This window comes from Pantherophis guttatus, chromosome 2 (assembly GCF_059756535.1).
Source record: "Pantherophis guttatus breed Tessera chromosome 2, ASM5975653v1, whole genome shotgun sequence".
Taxonomy (NCBI): domain Eukaryota; kingdom Metazoa; phylum Chordata; class Lepidosauria; order Squamata; family Colubridae; genus Pantherophis; species Pantherophis guttatus.
The window spans coordinates 76,097,248-76,118,312 of NC_142064.1; the positions used below are offsets into that span (position 1 = coordinate 76,097,248).

The 21,065-nt window shown below is 37.9% G+C and overlaps 1 long non-coding RNA gene across 3 annotated transcripts; it reads right to left on the reverse strand.

Annotated features, from left to right (window-relative positions):
* Positions 1–1,359: 1,359 nt before the first annotated feature.
* Positions 1,360–13,526, reverse strand: LOC148115153 (uncharacterized). Of its 3 annotated transcripts, none has more exons than XR_015732268.1 (3): positions 13,388–13,526; positions 2,847–2,935; positions 1,360–1,553 (listed from the first exon to the last, which is right to left on the reverse strand). It is a non-coding gene; the product is annotated as an uncharacterized LOC148115153 (long non-coding RNA). The 3 variants fall into 3 exon arrangements; XR_015732267.1 differs by having other exon boundaries at positions 2,874–2,935; positions 13,388–13,513; XR_015732269.1 differs by lacking the exon at positions 13,388–13,526 and adding an exon at positions 10,582–10,666 and having other exon boundaries at positions 2,874–2,935.
* Between the last annotated feature and the right edge of the window lie 7,539 nt (positions 13,527–21,065).

Sequence of the window (21,065 nt, forward strand, 5' to 3'; positions counted from 1 at the left end):
AAGATTATTAAGTTTTTAGAGCCCTATATAAATTGTGGGACTTGGCAATTACAAACGTAATAGTGATGGTATTTTGTTGTTGCTGTTTGCTGTTCTGATGTTGATATTACTCATAATAAAAGTTAAGTAGCAGTAACACCTTTTTGGCAGCAATCTCCGAAACAAGCAAAACACGAAGGTAGCAAAGAAAACAACAAAGTACAGTGGCATTGTTGTTGGTTTTGTTTCTTTTGCGAAGGAAGTTTATAAATGAAAAAAGTATGCAGTGCTGTTCTTGAACTTAGTAAGTAGGTGTGGCGCCTATGCCATGATGAGTATTTGCCATACAAGCTACAGAAAAATGAGCTAAGTGGATTATTTCTAAACAGAACTGTGAAAACTTTTTTTTTAAAATGCAGCATTGTGTCCTATGGACATTTTTAAAAAAGAAATCTTTTCTAATTGAAAAAAAAAATCTCCTTAGCTAATTTTATTCTACGTTGAGTGGCAAGTAGCTACTAGCAAGGACTATTACATCTATAATGATCCTGGGATGAAAAACATGAGAACAAAGGTTTCTTCTTTAATTTATCATTTCCTATGACTAAAACATGTGTAATATTTTGAACCCGGTTGCATCAAAACTTAAATACTTGAGTTTTCTTGGATTATTTCTACCCCCCATTGGAAGACAACATGTTTCCTGAAAATAAGACCCTGTTTTATATTTTTTGGAACCCTGAAATAAGCGCTTGACCTTATTGCCATGTGCTCAATAGCACGACTGGCCTTATTATCAGGGGATGTCTTACTTTGGGGAAATAGAGTAGTTAGTTAGCTCTGAATATTCTGATGGATCATTTTGAATGTGGCTCTTTTGTTACAAGTTCAAAATAAAATGTGCTTCCTATTGCGTGCACATACCTAATTCTAAACTGCAAAGAATAAAGTTTTAATTCAATATTTAGTGATACGCTGAGGCATACATTTTACTTTCTTTGGATATTATCACTGAGATTAATCAATTAACTCTTGTAACCAGTGTGTCTTTCCATGATTTGGCAAAGTTTTTCTGAAGTGAAACAGAAAACAGAAGAAGAGGAATCCATGCCATACGTTCATACATAGAATGTACAAAATAATTATCTGCTAAAATGTTGGCAGTGAAATGTGAAATAAACAATGATTATTTGGAAACAGTAGGTGTCACTGTAATCATTAAGGACAAAAGAACAAAAAATAAGCATCTTCATACAATATGTAGGAAGCTTTTGTATTCCAAATTACCTAGGTTAATTTAAGGAGACCATCAGTCTGAGAGTAGGCCGCTTTGATTTGGGCATTAAATATACATTTCTTACTCACTTAGGCCAGACACCATAAGGTGAAGATATCTTTATTCAAGGCAAGAGTTTGTGTGATTTTCCTAACATGATAGCATTGTTTTTGGTCCTTAGTTAATGTCATTTCTATTGTAACTGTTGCAATAGCGACTCCAGAAAAAAACAATATCATGGGATACAGAAAGAGAAAAGGTCATTTCTGGGAGAACAAGCTTGGTTTGAAACGTATTTCTGAAAAAGAAACAACATATTTTAAATTAATACTTCTGTTCTAAAGCTATTTCTTTGAAGCCAAGTCCTGTTCATTTCAATGGAGTTCATGGCCTCCAAATTTTCATTTTGCCTGGCATGATCAAGGCAGTCCAATGTTAACATTTGCAGTTTTATTTTGTTGTTGTTATTCTCCTTCTGTATTTTTCAAATCAGTTTCTTCAGACCAAGGAAAAGTTACGTAATCTTCCCAATCTTTATTTGACTTTATTTGATACATCTCCTTTCTGGGTGGCAGTTAGGACCTTCTTAGTGACTACTTCCCCTGGGAAACTGGCACTCCGAACAAATGTTTTCATACCACACCTATCAATACTCAGGAATCCTCTTCTAATGTCCAATTATGTAGCCATGGGTAGAACCTGGAGACTGAAATCAGGCTACTAATTTTACAGGTGTTTCTGTTTAGTTAGGTGCTTCTATTTAGTTAGGTGCTTCTATACCGCCAAGAGCAGCGGTGGCGCAGGGGTTAGAGTGCAGTATTACTTCTGCTGATCACCGACTGTCAGCAGTTTGGCAGATCGAATCTTGCCAGGCTCAAGGTTGACTCAGGTGGGAAAAATGAGGAACCAGATTGTTGGGGGCAATATGCTGACTCTGTAAACCGCTTAGAGAGGGCTGTAAAGCACTGTGAAGCGGTATATAAGTCTAAGTGATATTGCTATTGCTATTCTGTTTATCATAGAGTTACTGACCTTCCTCCCCTACTCCTTTTTCTTCTGGCCAGTCCCCTCCTGGCCAATAGTAAAATTGTTCTTGACTTCCCAGCATTATACTATAAAAGATGTGTGGCTATGAATTTCTTAAGGATAACCAGTGTAAGAGGAAAAACTGGCAGAACCTGGAGGTGGAGTTAAAGGAAGGATCAGCCTAGATTAGAATCTCTACATGGCCACAAGTGAACTAAATCCAATCTCCTTTGAATTCCACTGATTCTTACTCAACTCCAAGTGCCATAGGTGCTTACTTTTAGTTGAGAAGATTCCTGCGCATGGGCATGAGTAGCAATAAATCAGTTTAACTGGATTTTCACATGGAGACCTGATCTTTTGGACCTGACCAGTGGTGGGTTGCTACCAGTTCACCCCAGATCGGGATGTGTTGCATATGCGAGTGTGCGCAATTTAGTTTTAGCAAATTAAATTGAAACCCACTACTGGACCTGACAATCAAGATTATATTGGGGCGCTTAACTGTAATTCCTTGCCAGCCATTCCACTAAGCAGATTGAGCAGTCTAAGCAGACTTCAATACCTGAGGAATGATTTAAAGTTGCCTCACCTCCCGGCTTGTTTCCTTTTTGCTATTTCCTGCTTTTTTCCACGAATATGCACCATCTGGACCTACAGAGATTAAAAATGGTGAAGAAAATTTAACTGGTTTGCTCTTCTAGCAAAAAAAAAAAAATGCACATATTTTATTTTCACATGAGAACCTTCGGATGCAGCCAAGGCGTTGCTTTTCCAAAATCATCTGGAAGAGGCAATAAAATAGGGAGGACAAAAGTAAATATAAAACTTTAACGCTTTCAGAGCAAGCTATTAGTCAACAATTGGATACAGGTCCCCTTTCACTGGTGTTGAATTACTTCAGTAAGAAACTTGCTCTGAAATGGCTAAATAGCTTGATTCCTTGCAAATAGTTGGAGCAACTGTTTGCAAGAGATGTTGGTCAGAAGGCCAACCTTAGGAGAATTGAAGGGGGAAATCAAAAATATCTCTATCATGGGGAATCCTCTTATCATACGTGTACCTCTTAGCAAAGCAAGGGACAAACGCCATTCCTTTCTGGGGCCACCATAACAGAAACTGCCTCTAGAGAATCAATGTAAATATTATAGATAGATAGATAGATAGATAGATAGATAGATAGATAGATAGAGATAGAGATATATTTACATTGATATTTAAAATATATATTTAAAAAAGCATGGTACCCGAGCAAAATTTCATAGGGCTTTGCCAGACTGACACTGCAATTTTGTTAATGAAAAACATTGCCACTAATCAAAACTAATAAGAAGATGGAAGACTAGGAGCGCAGTAATTTTTGTAATGCAGTATGTTGGCAACAAGTTTGTAAAAGAGAAGAACGTCAAGAAATAGAAATTCTTAACCAGAAAGTTGTGTAAAAACACCTAAATAATATCTGCAAGAAGGAAGCAAAAATTATTTTCTGATATTGATAAATAAAAGAGAAATGTAATCCTTTATCTACGTAGTACCTTGAACACTACAGTATCAAGTTCTAAATGGAATTGTACAGTTCTTCTATTACTATCTGAATTTTGCTGGGGCTTAAAATTCTTTCCAATATGAAAACTAACTACACTGAAGGGAAATAAATCACAAGCCCACACGAGGTGATAGAAATTTAAGTTCCAACATATTTTGATCAACAAGATACAATGAGGATAGTTATAACTGGTTTTTGATAACCACTCAGCACAGGTAGTCCTCGATTTACAACAGTTCATTTAGTGACCATTCAAAGTTATGTCAGTGAGAGAAGTGGTTTATGACCATTTTTCACACAAACAACCATTGCACACAAGCATCCTGTGATCAAAATCCATAAAGTTGGAAACTGACTCCTATTTATGACGGTTGAGGCATCCCAGGGTCATGTGATCCCCTATTGCAACCTTCTGACAAGCGAAGTCAATGTGGAAACCAGATTCACTTAACAACCGTGTTACTAACTTATCAACTGCAGTGATTCACTTAACAACTGTGCCAAGAAAGGTGGTAAATTGGGATAGAACTCACATAACAAATGTTTCACTTAGCAATATAAATTTTGGGCTCAACTATGGTCGTAAGTCGAGGACTATCTATATCACCTAAAATTCAAATTATCTGCATCCTATGCAAGTAATAAGATAATGCCTTCATTTAGAGGTAATCATGAGTCAATAGCATGTTAGTGCCTGCTTTCTGAATGTACTTTATATTGTATGTTTCTTTAGCAGCTCCCATCTACATGACTGGTTATGAAATTAGGGGGAAAAAATTCGTGTTTAAAGATGTCAACTTTGTTTCCTTCCTTCTGACCAAAGGTTACCAGGAGTGGGAAAATATCTAACAACCACTCTTCTTACGAGGGGATGTGGCTGGGAATAACGAAAGAAGGAGGTTTAATCATCTCTAAAATATTGCTCTGGTTTTGCGCGAGCGAGTTCAGGGGCCAGAGTAACAGCTCCTACCAGCTGATAGTTGGGTTTCTTTTGGACATAGGTAGCATTATTTCAGTAAAGTCATATATAAAATCAGCCCCACAAAAATAAAGATATGGAGAGAGTTGCACTGTGAAGCTGCAAAATAGAGAGCTGTGCCTCTCCTACACAACACTTTTGCCTTTCCATCAGGGGTGAAATGCTACCGGTTCGGACCAGTTCCCCCAACTGGTAGTAAAAAAAAAATGCTACCAGTTCGAGCAAACCAGTATTTCAGTATTTCAGACAATCAGCTGTTTCTAGTGAATCTAAATCGCTAGATCAGCTGTCCCTCCCTCACTGTTCTACTTACCTTTACAGACTCAGAAAAGGCTTCTTAATCCTCTTTTTTCAGTGCTGCGCGGTAGCGCATGCATGCAAAGCATGCATTTGGTGCACACCACGCATGAGCATGCAAAGCGAACTGGTAGCAAAGCAAACCAGTAGTAGACATCAGAGCATTTCACCCCTGCTTTCCATCCACCACAATTGGTCGGCTACTATTCAAGCTTATCCAGGTTTGTTGGCTAAGGATCACTCAGAAATCTAGCAGGTAACAAACTTGAAGGATCCAGACCTTTTCAGTACTTCAAACAGCCTTTGGAAGATGGTTCTCAGGGACCCGAAAGAAGGAGGATGAGCCATCCCAGCCTAGATTTTTGGCTGATCCAACTCCTTAGGAATCAACAGACTGCATTGCCAATAGAATGTCTGGCAAAGCACATCAGATTGTGCCAATTGAAAAACCTATGATTGAGTAAGGGGGAAAACACTACTTAAATAATCATCAAATTAAGGACCACTTAAAGCTGGCCAAAGAATAGGCTGGGAAGAATATGAAGACAATGTCATATGACAACAGGAAAAGGAAGTTGCTAAGGCACATTTGTGACACCGGTGAAAGTAAAGAACTCATAAGTCATTAACTAACAATGGTTCCTGAGTAGAAAGATAAGCCAGAATTATGAAGTTCTAAAGAAGTAAAATAATAACTAATCAATATCTTATTTCTAAATACTCTACATCAGGGGTGTCAAACTTGTATCATCATGGCGTCATCACATGATATATCCTGACTTTCCCCCCTTCGCTAAACTGGGTGTGGGCGTGGCCAGTGCGTGACGCATTCAGCCCGTGGGCTGCGAGTTTGACAGCCCTGCTCTACATAATTAAACTTATACCCATTCTCTGTGAATGTGAACTTCTCTCTCTCCCTCTTCCTTACACAATAGTAAGAGCAAATTGTGAAAAAGTAAAATTATTGGCAATGAAATCCAGTTCAATTCCAAGAAACAGGGTCCAGTTTTTTTTTCTCCTTGTGGGTGGGATAGGCAAAGCTTTTGCCCAAAGAAAGCAGAAATATCTCTGCCTTTGCAATTGGTGAATTTAGGACCAAATTAGGAAAATATGTTGTTTTCAGGGCCCATTTCTTATCTGAGAAGTGTTGGAAAGGAAGCACTGCTACTGCTTTACTCTGCTTACTTCTTTTTTCCCCCCTGGGTAAAAGCAAATTGGGAAAATGGAATTCTAATAAATTATAATATGAGAATCTGAGTGTAGACCGCACAAGTTGTCTTTAAATATTCCTCTACCAAACAGCTTAGGTGCGCACACATCCTAAACGTGGTCTTTTTTTCTTAGGGAAGAAAAATAAAACAAGAACAAAATTAATTGGCTAGAAGCTAAGCAAGAAAAGCACAACCACTTTCCTTCTGTCTTGAAAAGGGAAAGTGTTTGAACTGAACCATGACTAAAATCCCAAGCAGCCACCAACACAGGGGACGCAGACATAAAACACAGCTAAAAGGAGACTATTTTTCCTTGTTCTACATGCTGCGATCCAGCTCTAGCCAACTTTCTCCAGCTCTGACTTTTGTCAACCGGACCCCTTCCAATTAAAACAAAACAAAACAAAAAAACCTGATGTTGCCTGAGAGACTCTCTGCAGGCATCTCATTTCACTCCGGTCCAGGAGAGCGCCCATCAATCAGTCTTCGAGTGTCCTCTCATTTGTGCTGACTCTAACAAATGCTCAGCAGAGCCTCTTGGATAATGGGCTTCCCTCCAGCTCTAAGCATGACTCATTGGTGACACGTCTCCAACATCTTTGAAAAGGAACCTCGGATGAAGTGTAGTGCGGTTAACCAAATCTATTTCTGGTGTACCTCTTCAGTTTTAGGCTTAGCCATATATCCTGATTTTAAACTCATTCTCAGATGTAAATCCTACTGAAATCCCCGGGGCTTAGTTCCAATCTATATAGGGTTTGAGATGTGTCAATTTAGATCCATTAGAAAGAAGAAGATAGAGATTAGTTAGAGATAGCAACTCACCGGTTGTTTGCTGAAGACTTATGGTAATATACAAGATCCAGATTTAAAAAGCAATATGTAAATCCCAAATATTTGAGAGAAAATAAAACCAGAACCTGAAACATTTACTTCAGTAAAATCAGAATATAATAGCAAGCAATAAAAAGTTCAACGTGGCTCTTATAATCCCTTGAAAACAAGATCAAGAATAGGAATTCTGTTATCAATTGTTTTTCATCAATGTTTACTGTTTTAATTCTTTCTTAATTAACTTTGTAGTGAGTTGTCAAGTGCTGTCAAGTGTGTTCTGTTTTAATGCGATGTATAAATGCTGCCTTAAAAGAATCAGACCATTCATACATGTAATATAACATGGGTCTAACATTTTTTTTACAGGTTTTAGCAGCCTTACTTGAAGGTGTAAGGGATTAAATCTGGGATGTTCTGCCCACAAAGTGAATTCTTTACCCCTGATCTACAAGTCTTCCTCAAAGTAGGATTATGAATTATAGGCAGGCCTTTATATTTCCTGTACCCAAAAGCATTTCGGATTTCAGGTAAGGATTTCATAGGTAACTATCAGCAGATTGAACTGGATCCAGAACAGACTGGAAACTGGTTCTTAAATAGACTTTAAAATGTAACACAATCTCCCCATCAAAGCATATTATTAAAGCTAGAACCTATTTCCCCAGAAAGTTTTGCAACTGGCAGATGTGCTGAAATGGAACAAAATCATCTCTATGCCATCTAAGAGTACTTCCAAACTAGCTTTTCAATGGAAGTCTTATCCCATTCAGGACAGTTTGTGCTCCAAATTGTGGTTTGGCTTTACTTCTGACTAACAGAAGAGATTAAGCCTTATTTTATTTGTCTGAATTAAGCCTTATTTTCTTCATTTACATACAGTTTCTCACCCTATCTAGGCTATTGATCAGGACATCTGTTGAAAAGGAGACAAAAGTTGGGCGTTTATCAGCGGAACGATGATCCAACATCCAAACTCCAATTGACCTCCCCAAATACCTTCATGTAACTATCCAAAACCATAAAGCATTTTTAAAAAATCCTGGAAGTAAGATGCCACTATTTATGGACCACGAAGAGAAAGATTAGAAAATGGATCAAGTATTATATAGCATGGCTATGGTTTTCCCAGTTGCAATGTATGGCTGTGAAAGTTGGACCATAAGCAAGGCTGAGCGCCAAAGAATTGAGGCCTTTGAACTCTGGTGCTGGAGAAGACTCCTGCGAGTCCCTTGGGCTACAAGGCGATCAAATTGGTCAGTCCTAGAGGAGATCAACCCTGACTGCTCTTTAGAAGGCCAGATCCTGAAGATAAAACTCAAATACTTTGGCCACCTAATGAGAAGGAAGGACTCACTGGAGAAGAGCCTAATGCTGGGAAAGATTGAGGGCAAAAGAAGAAGGGGACGACAGAGAATGAGGTAGATGGATGGAGTCACTGAAGCAGTAGGCATGAGTTTAAATGGAATTGAGAGGATGGTAGAGGACAGGAAAGCCTGGAAGAATGTTGTCCATGGGGTCGTGATGGATCGGACACGACTTCGCAACTAATAACAACAACAAATTATATAGCATGGGTTTTAAACCATATTTTTAAAGGGTATTTCACCCAGTGGCAAGAGCTTCAGTGTTTCTCTTGTTTACAAAAACGAGACTGGGAGTTATATTCAAGACTCCACCTTATCAGATTTTATAACTAAGGAGAGACCCAAAGCCAAAAAGTGAGTGACCGACCTTGTCCCTTCAAAGGACTTGTCCAAATCTTTGGCTTAATGAAGAAAAGTAATTAATCAGAATGGGACGAGCACTCCAATCATCTCTCCAGTGTCTGTTCTCAAACTTGTTCCAGATGGCAGGCACCATGACAAAGAAAAATCTTTCATGTGCTAACTTTCAAAGTTATACTGGTGACTTTGAAACGCTACTTTTCACTACTTTTGTGATTTTTAAATCAAAATCTCTTTACCACTTGGGAAAAAAAAGACTAGATAATAGTGTGCCTATGTGAAGGAATGAAGGTCTTTATCATCATAGAAGAGGCCATAACAGCAATTTAATTGGAGGTGGCCCATTTTTCTCTCTCCGATATTTCCTTGCTTTGGGTCAAAGATGCACAATCTGATGACCACCTATTCAGAGCTCCACCTGAAATCTATGGGGGTGGCCATTGGAGTGTGTCTAAAAGTTTCAACCAAAATTTTAATGCTTAATGTGATAGAGGGAGAAATGATGAAATACAGGTATGAATAGAGTTGGAAGGGACCTTGGAGGTCTTCTAGTCCAACCCCCTGCTTAGGTAGGAAACCCTACACCCTACAAAGTACATTTACAACAGTTCATTTAGTGACCATTCAAAGTTACAACAGCACTGAAAAAAGTGACTTATGACTATTTTTCACACTTACAACTTTTGTAGCTTCCCCATGCTCATGGGATCAAAATTCAGACACTTGGCAACTAGTTCATACTTACAACCGTTGCTGTGTCCCAAGGTCACGAAATCACTTTTTGCAACCTTTTAATAAGCAAATTCAATGGGGGAGCTAGATTCACTTAACAACCATGTTACTAACTTATTAACTGCAATACCATATTTTTCAGAGTATAAGACACACCTTAATTTTTGGGGAGGAAAATAAGAAAAAAGCTGGTGGATCGGCCTCCCGAAATATCCCCCATCAGCTGTTCCCAGAGGTGAATTTTAGCAACAGGTTCGTTGGTTGTGAGCTCTGTGCCTTGCTTTTTTTTCAGCCTCTGAAACTTCTGAAACTCTGTTTCAGGAAAAACTTTTTTTTCAGCCTGTGAAAGCCTCCGAAACAAAGCTTCAGAAAAAAAGCCTCTGAGACGAAGTTTCAGAGGCTTTTTTTCTGAAGCTCTGTTTCGGAGGCTTTTTTTCTGAAGCTTCCTTTCAGAGGCTTTTTTTCTGAAGCTTCATTTCTGAGGCTTTTTTCAGCCTCTGAAACCTCCGTTTGAGAGGCTGGGCGGGGCTACATTCGGAGTATAAGATGCACCCAGATTTTCACCCTCTTTTTTGGGGGAAAAAGGTGCATCTTATACTCACAAAACTACGGTAATTCATTTAACAACTATGGCAAGGAAGGTCATAAAATGGGGCAAAATTCACTTAGCAAATGTCTCACTTAACAACAGAAATTTTGGGCTCCTGTGGTCATAAGTTGAGGACCACCCTCTACACAAGACTGTTCATAGTAACATATTTAATTAATTTATCTCAATTAATTTTAAAGAAAAAAATCAAATCAACTCCAATTTCTTTCCTGGTCCCATCTACTTAGAATGCAGCCTCTGACATGCCACTTGGAAGACATGCATTGTCCTTGGGCTAAAAAATAAGTTGTCCAACTCTGCTCTAATCTTTGAAAAAGTCAAGGAGTCCATAAATTGGTCCTCCAATAGGATATGAAGCAAAAATTACATCTGTTGTCTTGGCTGCTTTATCACTTCATAGATTGAAAAAAGGGTTTTAATCCTTCTTTTTCATTGCACTAAAATTGCTTTAGAAATCTTGGCTACTCCATTCGGGTAAGAGGTTCCCATTCACTGAATTCTATTACAGCAAAGCCTTGCCTTAGCAAACCTCATTACAATTACATTACATTACAATGGATTTCACATGCAATGCAACAAATATCTACGGTGATGTATGTGATGTGCACATGATGCTGTTATGCAAATGCAAATAGTGAAATGTATGCCTGTGATATAATCACATTGTTACACAAATTATATATCTTTTTTATTTAACAGATAATTATGAATAACAGACACTGACTCCTCTCAGTCCATTAAAATGAGAACTCACAGTATTGTTGCCCTTATCTATCCACAATATTTTCTCAAATTTCAGTATCGGGGCTATCATTTTCAGAATGGCCTGCTAGTAGTAGCTCTCCTGCACATTATAATGAGCCTTGGTGGTGCAGCAGACTAAAGTGCTGTTAAGTAGCACTTGGCTGCCAGCTGCCTGCAATTACTGCGAGTTCAAATCTCACCAGGCTCAAGGTTGACTCAGCCTTCCATCCTTCCGAGGTAGGTAAAATGAGGACCCAGATTGTGGGGGCAATAAGCTGACTTTGTATAAAAAGAACACCGCTTAGGGGGGCCAAAAAGCCCTACTAAGTAGGTATATACAAAAGTATGAAGGTTATTGCTTAACGCATTGTAAGCCGCCCTGAGTGTCCGGAGAAGGGCGGCATATAAATCGAACCAATACATAAATAAATAAATAAATATACCTGTTAATTCTAGCCCAACATATCTAGGAAATATTTAATTTCATTCATGATGTTACCATACAGCCATTTAGTGAATCCTGGCCTTCTCTGATAAATTTGTAGTTTATTTCACTTTTCAAGGCAAGTATCTTGGATAATAGAAAAGAGTCTACATCACTGTTGCAACTCATAAAGATGCTTCTATCTGATATAGTTGCAAATTGAATCGATCTATACATAAAGAACTTATCCCAGCAAATGTTCTTCTTGTAGAGCAAGGGTCCCCATCCCGGGGCCACGGTCCAGTATTGGGCCTTGGCCTGTTCGGAACCTGGCCATGGAAGCAGTGGGCGAGCGTGTATATACGCAGGTTCACTTGTCCAAATAGTGGGTAATGGCGCATGTGCGTGAAGCTCCATTTATGTGAGCGGCAGGCGCACGTGCCTGCCACTTGTGCAAATGGAGCTACACATGTATGATCGCCTACCACTTGCACAGAAACATCCCCACTCTTCCCTCTCTCCCCCCCCCACCAGTCTGCAAAGGACTTCTGTTGTAGAGAAATAATTTGTTATTGGGTAACAAAAATATGAATAGAAGTGATACCAAAAAAACCTCACATCCCGCGATAATAAAGTTCCTTTCAACAGGCAACTTTCATTTCCATTGATGTAAGGTGAATTGGGAGATAGTCCCATGATGCTATTCTATGTTCAAAAATATTTATTTATTTATTTATTTATTTATTTATTTATTTATTTATTTATTGGTTCGATTTAAATGCCGCCTTTCTCCGGAGACTCAGGGCGGCTTACAATGCATTAAGCAATAGCCTTCATACTTTTGTATATACCTGCTTAGTAGGGCTTTCGGGGGGGCCCCAAGCGGTGTTCTTTTTTGTACAAAGTCAGCTTATTGCCCCCACAAACCGGGTCCTCATTTTACCTACCTCGAAAGGATGGAAGGCTGAGTCAACCTTGAGCCTGGTGAGATTTGAACTTGCAGTAATTGCAGGCAGCTGATGTTACTTAACAGTGCTTTAGTCTGCTGCACCACCAAGGCTCTTCACAAAAAATACATTTAAGTGTGTATAGAATTGCATATTAGTACAACTGGACACTATGCTCCTTTACAGATTATTCTGTTTCCTTATAACTTTCTCATTCCTTATGACCATTGTTTGTTCTTCAGATAGAATTGGATTTGGTTTGAACCAGGAAGCTTCATGTACATAGGATAGACTAGGAAGTTAAAAGGAAAGAAAACATCCCAGAAGACGTTTTTGTCCAACCACTTCTGCAAAATTGACAAGAAACTTTGGACAAGAAACATGGACCAATAGCAACAGCAATAGTACTTTTAGTGCTTTTACAGCCCTGTCTAAGTGATTTACAAAATCAGCATATTGCCCCCAGCAATCTGAGTCCTCATTTTACTGACCTTGCAAGGATGGAAGGCTGAGTTAATTTTAAGGCAGTCCGGATCGAACTCTTGGCAGTCAGCAGAATTAGCCTGCAATACTGCATTCTAACCACTGCATTATCACAGCTCTTAAAATCAAATACATCATTACATTCCATCTCTCTCTCTCTCTCTCTCTCTCTCTCTCTCTCTCTCTCTCTCTCTTCCTCCCTCCCTCCCTCCCTCCCTCCCTCTCTCTCTCTCTCTCTCTCTCTCTCTCTGCATTAATATCCCTATACTCACCTCTTTAGCACTGCAGTATAATATACAGCTCAAAATGTTTTTGTTTCTTTTAATACCCTGATCAACTGTCCTTCAACAGCAAAACTGCCTCAGCTACATTTATAGCATGGGAAAGAGGCTATAGTACAATGATGCTATTAAAAGAAAATCCATGGAAAAATTATGGGTATGAACAATGTGCCAGAGAGTTCACATTTGCCCCTGTAGTCTTGCCAATAAAATCAGCAAGACCCTCGTGGGGTGACAATTATCATTATGAAGGTTATTTTTCATGGGATCAAAAAGTATATGAAAAGCATTTACCTTAGGAACAACTGAACCGCTGCTGGCTTTTTCCAAACCATTGCTCTCCATCTGCTGCTGTTCAGGCTCCATTTTTAACTGAAACATTTTCTTCATCTGGGTTGGTTGGGATCACTATTTGATGTCACAGCCCCTTTGCAGCCAATCAGACTGACTATGTGACGAGGTCACTGAAGATATACAAAATCCTCCCATTGTTCTTGAACTCAGTTAGGGTGGAGGAAAGACTTAATTATTTGCCTGGGTAACTCAAATAAACACCTGCCTCTCACATCTCTGCTGTATGACACTTGATAACAGCCAAAGCAAGTGTCTATAATTTTAAAAAGTAAAATAATGAAAAATAAGAAATTTTTAAAAATCCCTCTTATTTTAGAAAATCAGGATGCTCAAAACAATGACATATAGGTGACCGAAGATGTTTAGCACTGATAAAATCACAGTGTATTGCACATCAAACTGCCATAAAATGAGAGACAGGTCCAAGGTTCAGAGAGTTAAAATGGAATCAACATACATACATGGAGCTTGTGCAAAATACACTGAATTCTGATACAAAAACTGAAAGCAATTAGCAGACCCATTTAAAATATCAGAATCCATAACAGCCCACTCACAGAAAACAAGTGTGCCCTGATGCTCTCGTCTAGTTTATGGTTCCCTATTATTCTGGGTCTACCTAGATAAACTTCATTTCCTACAGATTTAGAGGTTTTACAATGATTCCAGTTCCTGTGATTTCCTAGAGGCTTCTGAGCTCTCTTCGGGGTCCTTCCCTCTCTTTCACTCAAACAAATTAATTTCACTTTTTGCCAAAGATCTAGGCACTTTTTTCCCCATTGACTTGAAGATCTTCCATCCATACAATATTTCCAAGTCCTTGAGAAGACAGTTTTGTGTGCTCCTTCAGCGCCCAATGGGGACTGATTGCTCTGTTTGTTTGTTTTTATGTTTTCTCTCCCATATCTCCAATCTCTCCATATTCTACTTTTTACTGCTCTGTCTGCGTTGTTCCCCACTTTTGCTTTGATAAAACAATTTTAACCAGCAAGGATGAGGCTGGGAAGAATTTCTTTGTTAGGTCCAAGGTAATGTCACTTACTCCCCTGTCTTCTTGAAGCAAGGATTCCCAAACTACTAGCGGTTCTTCTGTCTAACTGAAAGAGAAGGACTCTAAGACATCCTGCTAACTCTAAAACAAAACAGAATAACAAAACTGGAAGAGATCTTGGAGGTCTTCTAGTCCAACCACCTGCTCAAGCAGGAGACCCTATACCCGTGATGGCGAACCTATGGCACACGTGCCACAGGTGGCACACGGAGCTATATCAGTGGGCACGTGAGCTCAGCTCCGGCGTGAATCCACGCACCAGCCAGCTGATTTTCAGGCCTTTTGGGCCCACCGGAAGTCAGGAAAAAGGCTGTTTCTGGCCTCCGGAGGGCCTCTGGGGGAGTGGGGTTTTGCCCTCCCCAGCCTCCTGGAAAGGCTCTGGAGCCTGGGGAGAGCGAAAAACAGGCCTACCTTGCCATTGCATGCCAAAAGTGGGGGGAGCATAGGGAGGTTGCACACACATACGTGGGGTGCTGGGTGCATAGAATTATGGGTGTGGGCACGCGCACGAGCGACCCCCCCTCCACATTTCCCCCACTTTTGGCACACGATGGCAAAAAGGTTAGTCATCACTGCCCTATACCTTTCCGAACAAATGGCTGTCCATCCAATCTTTTGTCAAAAACCTCCAGTGATGGAACACCCATAACTTCTAAAGGAAAGCTGCTCCGCTGATAAATTGTTCTGTCAGGATAAATTGTCAGGAAATTTCTCCTTATTTCTAGGTTATTCTTTCCTTGAGAAGTTTCCATCCATTGCTTCTGATATATCATCAGACATGCTTTATTTAGGAAGGAAAGGTGTGGATTCCTCTGGTTGAAGCAGATTTATGAACTGGGCATATCTGGAGTGAATGTGGGATCAGTGTCTGGCACTTTTTAGAGTGAATAAGGTTTTGTTTGGCTACTCACTGCAATACTTTGTGAACAAAATGAAACCATACAATTTTTAAAACAATCAAGAGTTTGCCCATAGAATAGTAGTCCTTAGTGCCCAAGAAAATCTAGGAGAATGGGATGACCTGATCTCTCAAGGAGTCTGTGATTGGGGGTTGTTACAGAACAGGTTAATCCCCATTTCCCAAAACCTCTTTAAGAGGATATGTTCCAAAGCATCTAATTAATCCATGGATGATATATCAATCTGGAAACAACAGACTTCAATTGTCAAGAAATGGAATTTTGTTTCATTCATTCATTCATTCATTCATTCATTCATTCATTCATCCAATTATATGATGATGTTTTTCACATTTTTCTCCTATACTGCTTTTTCCTTGTGCTATTTTATTCTTTTGTTTTTAATTCTTTTCTAATCTGACTAATGGATTTGTTATTGCGGAGCTTAAAAATACAGTAAATAAATTGATGGAGATGATTTATCTGCTTAAAGATATTCTTCAATCATTGAATACTCAAAATTATATACAATGTTCACATAAAACCATTGCTAGTATAAAATAAAATTATAGGATAAAAACTGAATACAAAATATTCAGCACATTAAAAGTACAAAATGTCATTAAAAACCTCAAAAGCTGAACAAAACATATAATTTTTGTCTTTAAACATAATCTGAAACGTGTAGTCTGATATTCCTAGAGAAGGATGGAAAGATCCATAGATGCTTATATTTCAAATTAATAAGGAAAATGCTAATATTTAGAATTCTGCATCAAATTCTTTCTCGCTTATTAGTATTTCTATAAAATTAACAAATAGAAATGGGCACGAAGTTTATTCTTATTTCTTTTCCAGTGGTTAATTGTTTTAATTCTATAATAAATGAGTTCTTTTAAATTAAAACAAACAAACAAACAAACAAACAATGGAAAATGTCATTGGAGTCCAAGAAACCTCATAATGTGTTCCAAATATTATGAATCAGTTATGAACTGGGCAGCTGTATAAATGTTTTAAATAAATAAATAAACCTCTGCTTTGACAAGATTTAAAATTCCTTGGATTTATGCTAATTGCCGGTTTATACAACAAAGTAATGCAGGAAAAGACCTATTTGAAGCAGCTTAACAATGATAAAACAGCATTAATTATGTATATGTTGTTGCTGTAGGAAAGATTTTCACCTTTCTTAGAGTCTGTAGGTTTCTGGCATCTTCCCAGCGATAATTCTCCACGACTGCAAAAAATGAGTTTTTTAAACTGTCATGGAGCTTTTGACAAAATATGTCTATCAAGGTTTGTTGAGTATGAATAGTTAGATAATGTAAATTATGAAGCATCACTATAAGGTGTAAAAATAAGCATAAAAGTGAATGATAACCTTTCTGTATATATTATAATACTATAGATTTAGGTGTGTAAGTAACTGCCTTGTTTGGTTATTTTCAGTAATACATTTATGGGCATAAAAGGATTCTAGAAAAATAGAATCTTTTATATTATTGCAAAAGATAAAAGCTAGCTTGTATCAATGCATGAAGAATCAGGAGCATAAAGTAGCCATGCAAATCCTAATGAATCCAAAAATTCAACCACGTATAGTTGTTGGAATTAAACCTTTGCATTTTCCACTTCCCAAGCATATTGGAGTGACAAAAATATTCCTTAAAAAAGATGCAGACATTTTCAGAAGAACAGTGATTTTTTAGAACTGCCAATATAAGCCAAATATGTGACAGATTTTTTAATAAAATGCAAAGTACATTTCATGGAGAATAATATTGCTACAATAATAAATAATTCTTCTGGCAGTACTTATGGCATTGTCAACTCTATTTTGTACTAAGCGTTTGGCAGTGTGTGCTATGCATTACAAATTGTACTGTATTAAAATGATGGATTTCCATCCGCATTTATCGACTATGATATGCATTTTATACATTTTTGGATGACAATGTATAGGCAGAAACACTTTGCTTTAAACAACCTTCTTCACTAAGAACCTTCCAGATGTGCTGGGACTACAGATGCCAACATCTTCATGCCATGTTCTCTGGGAATTCTGGTAACTGCAATCAACACAATTACCAGGTGCCAGGTTGGGGAAGTTTGCATTAAAACCATCTTTTATCAAGCTATCATCTCTTACTGATTTCTTCTGTATCTCTCAATCCTGTTAACCTTCCTGTAAACTTGACTTCTTGGTCATACTGGAGTGCAACAAACAAATCGATACCATGAGACTTGACCCTAGACCAGGGGTGGGGAACTATGGCCTTTTTATGACTTGTGGACTTCAACTTCCATACTGGCTCAGGAATTCTGGAAGTTGAAGTCCACAAGTCATAAAGGGGTCAGAGTTCACCACCTCTGCCCTAGACAAAGTGGTGTTTCAATTATAAAGAATATTTTCAGCAGCCTTCTAACTATGTACTAGATTGCCAGTGGGCAGGGGATTTCATCCCCACCCAGCACCACACTATATCCTTGTAACAACACAGCTTCTAAGCTGCATAGGCTTCTGTGAGCAATTCAAGATGGTGGCCACTATCTATAAAGTCCTTCATGGTGCAGGAGACTTGCAGCACTGCTTATCTATGCTAGTTTTCTGCCAATCCCATAAGATCTGGTAGGGTAATGTTGTTTCAAGTGCCTTCTCTGAAATAATGCCATCTGGAAAGACCCAGGAGTACTGGTTTCTCTGTCATGGCAGCTGCCCTATGGAACATCTTATCATTCAGGATTAAGATGGCTCATTCCTGTTGGCTCTTCCTAAGGGCATTAGGTCAGGGCATTGAGTGAACCCATCTTGTAATGGTTTGGGGATATGAACATGACTATGGTTAGCCTCAGTTGTACTACTTACGTTGGGATTTTTATTCTTGCTATGTTCTTTTGCTCTCTCTTTTAATTCTATGGTAGCTGTCCATAATCACATTTGCAAGACACATAGCCCTATAAATTGTGTAACTAAATTAAATTTTGTTTTTGACTTACTGTGAAATATGAACCTACCATTGTGGCTTAGCATTATGTGTGAAATGGATAGCTATGGTTTATTAAATAAACCATAATTAAAATAATATTGCTTAATCATTCTTACTTATGCTTGTTGATTTCAAATAGATTTCCTGTAAGTACAATATGATTTAAAACTCTGTGGGTTTCCGTGTGTGTGCATGTGTGCGCATGCACGCAGAAGTCAGCCAATTGGCTTCAATGGGCTTTATTCCTAGGTAAATGGATGTTGGATTGTGGCCTTAATTTCTAGATCCAATTATCCAGTTGTGAATTTGAATACATTGAAGCCTCAATTTAATGGACTTCCATTTAACAGCCTCAGATGCAACAGACCAAAGCTGTGTTTCAGCAATCTCTGAAATAACAGATAAGCCAATTGTTCCCAAAATCAGATCAGAAAAACTGTACATAACTGCACAAAAAGTAAAGCATCAATTATATATTTATGTAAATGACACCAATGGTATCAGACATAAATGTAGATTAAAAGGTTTCTTTCACTACAATTTTTATAGTTATGGATTTTATTTAGATGAAAATCTGACCCCAAGGAAGATTTCAGACAAAAATGTTAGGCTATTTGTTTATAGCAGAAGTGAAATATAATAATTTCAAGCCTTTTAGAGAAAAGAAAGGAAAAATAACATATCACATTCTGCAGTATAACTAATACAAGATTATACCAAGGGAAAAAAATTATTAGCAAGGAATCTCTTAAAAGAATGCTATAGTTGTAATCTGAATGAAATGTTGCTTCATTTGAATCACTAAATATGAAATACTCAGCAGCTAGTCAAAAGGAAATTATGGAAATTAATTTTTCAGTGGATTAATTTAAGGGGAAGTAGTAGTTTGATTATACAGATTAGATATTTAGATATGACAAGGTATTGCTTGTACAAGATATTCTAATTAACTGAATCTTTTTTCCTAATTAAATGAGGTGCCACTTAATAAGTATTAAAAAAATATTGAATGTTCTCAGAAGAAATGCAGGTCTTTTTTAATGCATTTTGTAAGAAGGTAAGATTATGGTACAACATCCTTATTGGATTCTCTCCCTTCCAAATTACTAGAAGGCTACCACAACTCTGCAAAGATAGGCATAATCTCATTAATTTTATGAATACAAAAACACCCCATTTTCTTTCTATGTCTCTCAAGGCAGCCAGCAAAGTTTACAGATCAAGTGAAAAATGAAAAATAATCAACCATCCATAAAATGAAATTATCAGAATTGCTAAAACCAGAAGGTCATTTAAATGAAAAAAAGAGCAGACAACCAGAGAATCCAAAGTTTGTTTTGAAAGAAATATTTTTAGTTGCTATCACAATGCGCAAATGGAGAAAGAGAAGTCTCTGTGGGCCAAGAGACACGAATTTCTTTTCAAGCTGTATTTTGACATTGAATTTGGCAGGACAGATCACAAAGGACGGCTTCCATCTCTGGTAGAGTCATACAGTATTTCCAGAAAGCACAAAAGCTGTTGTTGTTGTTTTTACAAAGCTTCTAACTGATGCTTTGTAAATTGTATATGTTTTAAGCATATGCTTCCAACATTTTGAACACATAATTCAAAGTGTGATTTAATGTAAGAAAGGTATGTATACATAACATCCTAATGAGTATAGAGGAATTTTTAAACTCTGGACACAAGAGATGACCTGTTTTTCTAACTTGTGTCACACCTGCTTCTGCTGAAGCTCATGGCATCTGAGGTTGTGAGCAATGACAAAGAAATGACCATCTGCCATAAACTGTGACAGCTCATTCACCACAGACAGTGAAAAGCTACAGTCATCAAATAATCATCATGACTATAACCAGAGGCTACCTATCAGAAACCCATGATTGGCTAAAGATCTCAAACAAGTGTAAACAATTAATGGTAACAGACATGTTCCTTGTGATATAATCCATGGAATGTTTCTGAAATTTCCATTAAGCACTATTTACATTTCAAAGAAATGGAAAGCAAATACCCAGGTTCTCTTAATGAACCAAATCCCACAGAAGATCCATTTTTAGTAAAGGGCTACCTTTAGAGCAGGGTTGTCCAACCTTGGCAACTGTAAAACTTGTGGACTTCAACTCCCAGAATTCCACAGCCAACCATGGGGAATTCTGGGAGTTGATGTCCACAAGTCTTAAAGTTGCCAAGGTAGGAGACCCCTGCTTTAGAGTGTTTCATTCTTCTTCTAATTCATGACTGTAAATTTGTCTAATCAGTTCTAATACCAGATCATCTTTAATCTCCTACCTGTTACCTGAAAGAAACAAGACTTAACTTCTCAAGAACGTCCTATTAAACTAAAGTCTAGACGAGCAAACTATTATAAATTCTTTCTTGCACGAAGAAACACAAACTTTTCCTTGACTTTTTTTTTATATATAGTTGTTCATCAGCTTTATTGGATAAACTCAAAAGAAAGATCATTTTTCTTTATATCCATGACCAACTTTTTGTAACTCTCTCATCTCCTGATTTAGTATTTATAGACCTTTTTTTTTCCAGCTTGAGTCATCGTAGTCTGAAACATGCCAGTACTTTTGTACATGGTGTGCTAGCCAACTATAGGTACTACTTTATTAGCTAAATGACATTCACTCATAATTTGGATCTCTTTAATACACCTACAGTAC